Source organism: Nematolebias whitei, chromosome 2 (genome assembly GCF_014905685.2).
Source record: "Nematolebias whitei isolate Nwh7 chromosome 2, NemWhi1, whole genome shotgun sequence".
Classification (NCBI taxonomy): Eukaryota; Metazoa; Chordata; class Actinopteri; order Cyprinodontiformes; family Rivulidae; genus Nematolebias; species Nematolebias whitei.
This window is the reverse complement of record NC_056499.1, coordinates 9,829,225-9,834,754: the sequence shown is the minus strand read 5'-3', so window position 1 is coordinate 9,834,754 and position 5,530 is coordinate 9,829,225.

Here is a 5,530-nt window from a genome sequence, read left to right as displayed (position 1 = left end):
CTGACTCCAACAGACTTCTGTGCAGCCTTCACCACTCTCTGCAGAGCTTTTCTTTCTGCAGCTGTGCAGCCTCCATGCCACACGTTGATGCTGGAGCACAGGATGCTCTCCACTGCACACCTGTAGAAGGAGGTGAGGACTGAGCTTCCCAGAAGAGCTCGCCTCATCCGCCTGAGGAAGTAGAGCCTTCTATTGGGTGGAAATAACATTTCTCTGAAGCAAACTGATGACCTTTAACAAGACGGTGTAGGAAAGTCACAATATAATGCAAAAATATGTTCAAACATGAGACATGAGATAAAGTGCAGGACTTATTTATATATCACCCTAAAACATTTATCTTGGTTTAAATTCTTGTTGTGTCAAAAAGGTGACCCATCAGCCAAAGTGTGTACAGCAACAAAGGTTTGAGAAAACATTTCTCTTCTTTAATGTCATTATCTTACAGTGTTTGGTTGTTGTTATCACATAATGGCAAAACTTGATTTTTGTGATAACAGGTTAATTTATCTTGTCATCAAGCAGAATCTTTCTTTTACTTCCCTGGCATGAAATGAGTTAACCCTGTGAACTCAAGATAACAAGCTTAGTTTTTGTAAGATTGCGGGACAATTATTTGAAGCTGCTGTTGAAGGTTTCATGGCTGCCCGGTGAGCCGAGCCATCAGTGCGAGGCTGAACCAACTCCCACTTCAGCGCTGCAGCCCGTAGCTGCTCAGATCAAGCCTAACGCTAGATGTAGCTGCCAAAGATATCCGGCCATCACTGTTTCCCATCTGACATTTTCAGCTTTAATCAGTTGCTGCAGTTGTCAAGATGTTATCAATGCGTCCATTGTACTTGTGATCTCCAATCATCAGAAGAGGAAAAGCTTTTGTTTTCCTGTCATCACAAAATAATTAACCTGTTATCCAAACAGAACGAACTTTGTTGTTTCAAGATAATGAGATATTTCACTTGTGATCCTGAGATAACAGCTTTAATGACTGATTTTAAGGATGGCCATTTATAGTTGCCATTATTGTACCGGACAAGCACTTTATGAGTTTTTTTGACATGACAAAGAAATGCTACACTGGTTATGATGTAGTATTTTGTAGAACAAATCCAATTTGTTAGTTTTGTTTGGCTTAATGCAGTTGTATGTGTCACGCTGAGCTTTTTAAGATTCGACTTTCAACGGTGAACAAAAGACCTCTGGGAAAAGCCTGTGGAGCATTAATGAAGAAAAGGGTTTAATTCTTTTATGTTAAGAAATTAACTGTAAAAAGTGAAGATTCTACAAGCTGGCTTCTAAAAAACACAGCCAAGCAATGAAATACAACATGTTCAGTTTCACATAATTTAACACGTCATGCAGTAAGTCAAGTTTATGTATGTTTATTTAAGTTATTTAATTTAAACATCAATTTTGTAAAATAACAGTTCTCTTTTTAGGGCTGAGGTTATATAACTGCTAACAATAATTTATATATTCACATCAAAACATCTGACAAAGTTTTAAACAAAATATACATATGAGTTGATGGCACCGCAAAATTTATCCAAAGAAAAATATGAGGTAAAAATGATTTTTGTTTGTTTTTATCACTTGAGAGTGATGGGATGTGAAATACTTTATGTGCTATCATAAGAGCATGTCGCATCTTTAAACATGTTAAAACCTATAGAATTGTTTGAAGGAAGATTTTAGTTGTTACATTGACACATGCAGCATTGCATTTGTATTTTAGCTCTAGATTAGCAATGTTTTTGTGTTGCTGAAATATAAGATGAGTCTGCACCTCTAAAACTGGAGTCAATCAGAATAAAGAGGAATTTTCCCTCCGAGTCAGAGGTGAGTCTCTCCTTCAAGTAGACGAGGTCAAGTAATTGGGAGACTTGTTCACGAGCAATGGTTGGATGGATAGAAATCAATATATCAGGGCCTCATCTGCAGTAATGAGGGTGTTGCTTCTGTTTGTCATGATGAAATAAAAGCTGGTCCAAAAGGAAAAGCACACAATTTACTGGTCCTTCCACACTGAGGTCCTGAGATAAAAAAAAAAAAAACCAGCTGAAATGAGCCTCCTTTGTAGGATAGCCCTGCTCTGCCTTAGAGGTAAGAAGAGGAGTTCAAACATCTGAATGAAACTCAAAGTAGAGTCGATGCTCCTCCGCACCAAAACGAGTCAGCCAAGGTAGTTCAGGCATCTGGTTAAAAAGCTTCCTGGGAGCTTATCTCTGGATGTTTTTGTTCAAGCTTGATCTTGGGGTTTCCCCAGGATGAACTAGAAAGTGTTGTTGGAGCAAGGGGTGTATAAATGTGCTCTGCATTTCATTCTTTGTTTTAATATATGCTTTTATCTTCATGTCTGATATTAGTTTGACCAGATGTGTTCATTATTCTTTCATCTTATTGTCTTTCCACTTGATAAACTTCAGTGTTCTCAAGCTTGCATGCTTCCCCCATTCTCCTCTAACAATAGTCTTTATGTCCAAACAGTTATTAGTTTCATCAGACAAAAAGGATGTCTCCAAATTTTGAGGTATTCATCTCAGTTCAATCTTGAAACCAAGATTAAAGTCTTCAAGGCAGTCGTCATCACCATTCTGCTGTATGGTTAGGAAAACTCAAATTTTCCCTCTGGGAGTGAGTAAGGAAAGACTGAATCATCCATCCATCCATCCATCCGTGGATGGTGTATGCAAAACGTGAAACAACTGAACCACTTCCATGTAACATGGCTTTGTTGTCTCATGAATATCAGATGGCAAGATAAAGTTCCAGGTTCCAAAGTTCTAACATGTGCAAACCCATCAATCTACAATCTTGTAACTATCCCAGATTTGTTAGGTTGGTCACATTAGCCGCATGCCAGATAATGCCAGATAGCAGACTTCCTCAATAACTGTTGTATGGGGAACTGACATCAGGCAAGAGATTCATTGGAGATGCTACAAGGACAGTCTCAAATCATTGTTGGAAAGATTTTCCACCAACACAGATTAGTAGGAAAGCCTAGTACAGAATCAAGCAAAGTGGAGTTCAGCCACATATAAGGGTGCCAAAAATGCAGAGACAGCACAATTTGAGGAGTCTAGGCTGAGATATGAGGTCTGCAAAGCGAGGGCAGAACATCAATGCGTTTGATATGTTGGAGCTTCTTCCATGCCCAGATTGACCTGATAAGACACCTCCAGGTACACAACTCCTGACCAACTACAAAACCATGAATGTTACTGGTCTTCTTCGTGCTGCAATGGACAAACAACAACTGCATATACACTATATCCACAGACTGTATTCTACCTTTTTAATGTTGCTTTCAGAATAATGGTTTCCTACTTGATAAATAGCCATTATGCCTATATTTGTACATCTGGTTTTAACTCTATGTGAATATACTATTCTGTATTGTAAAAACATACAGCTTATGTATAATATCTCCATGTTGTTCTGTTGTCATCAACACTGATTATACCTGTAAATGTTGGTCGTGTTTTGTTCTTCAAAAATGCATTAATTAATGTACTAGTAATTTACTAAATTATAAGATAAAATGGAACTTTATTGATCCCACTGTAAATTGTGGAATTGTTTGAACTTATCAAACATTGCAAAAGTAATTCTTGCCTTGCTGCTGTTTGATTAAATATTCATCTTTCTAAAATGATTCAGCGCAATTATTTAGTTCACGCCTAAAAGGAAGGTCATGTGACACCATGATTATGTGTAGGAGAGTAGGTGGAAGTTAAGCCCCACATCCCAGGTGCTGCTTCCACAAATACAATAAGGCAGCATCCATAAAACAACAAAATATATGCTCACTTATTAATTTTAGCAAAGAAAGCAATAAAATGTGTGTGAAGCAGATAGCTACGTTTTTATTTTTAAACTATCCTTTGGTCAAATTTGGGAAGAAACACAAAAATCTGAGTTTTATTTATTTTAAGATGGGAAACATTTTACAAAAAAACAAAAATCACAATTTCTTTCTCACCAAAATCACTCTTTGTATGTTGATAAGATGCACACATGAAGCTAAAAAGTAATTTTGCATGTTTGTGTGAACAGTACTTAAGAGCTGTTTTTAAAATGCATCTATTGCACTTGTTTATTTTGCTATATTACCAGTCCTTTTTTATCTATTATTTCTGAGGATTTGAGTCATTTTATTACAACAGAGCACAAAAAGCCTTTCTGTTTCATTCCTAATAGTTTTTTTCTCTCATGTTGTATTATGTTATGACTGTTTCATCCAGCTTAGACATCATCTTCATTGGCCCCTGACCCTCACTGTCCAAGGATGTAACTGGCAGGTTGGCACCCTCCTGCCCCGTGTCTGCCCCCCACCAGGCCTGACCGTGTTCTACGTTTCATTTACCTTATGCTGCACTCCTCTGCCAGACCAGGGCCAGAGGCCAAAACACGAGCAGATCTGCACCTGCAAGGTAACATCTCCTGGGATTAAAGCTGGCAAATGTTGTTTGCATTTTGACAGGGTGTTTTTAATTTTACCTGCCAGCACTGGTTTGTTCAAGCCCTCTCTGTGGACCCCTGTCTAATGTGACCTATCACTGCCGTATGGTCCCAGTTCCCAGAGCTCACGACTGATGGACCTGCTGCTTCTAAAAGAGTCATCTAACCTTTGCTCATGCAAGTAAAAAGGAGATAATGCTATATTAAGACTCTGAGTTTCTGTGCTCTTGTTCTCCACTGCCTTATTTTTGAACATCACGGTATTTTCAGTAGTAAGGTACTAGCATAATAGCAGTACATTTTATATAATTTAAAAAAATTTATACTACACCAGATTAAGTCTGAGAATAAAATCTCTAGCCATCCGGTTTGTTCTTTGCTCCATCATTTTTACAAACAGCTGGCTATGAGTCCTTGACATATCTTTCCATGAACAAGATGGCCCTCAGGTGTAATTTTTCACATGAAAGAAAAGGAGACAGACTTAAATAGAAGTCCCTGAACTTTTATTTAGGCACTCTGAGACTGCAGTTAAATGTTTTACGCTGTGAAGTTGGTATCCCAGAATATGGAGCATATACCTGTAGGCTCATTGCAGCTGAGAGGAGAGCAATGTCTAATATAGCGGAAATAATGAGAATGTTTTAAACTAAAATATTTTTACAACATTATCAAACTTCTTTGGTATCCAAATTAATGCAAATGCAGAACGAGTAGAAATATTGAAAATAAAGTAAATGTGTTTAGTTTATGTCATATTGGTTGAAAAGCCTGGTTTCCTTTCCATATAGGCCTAAAGCAAAATAACCTTAAGTAGCCTGCATCTCAAGGTTCAAGGTTCTTTGTCTGCTGGAGAACAAGATGTTTTTGTCTTGAACTTTTTGAAGGTTCTTTGTCATTCGCATCACATGTGGTACATGAGGAGGAATGAAATTGTGTACTCAACGTCCCAGTTACACCCCAAAATAGAAAAAATGTAAAGTCTAAAAAAAAAGAAACAGTATACAAGGATCTAAATACGCTTAACAAAAATAATGTAATATAATACGGTGTATTAAACGGTAGCCTG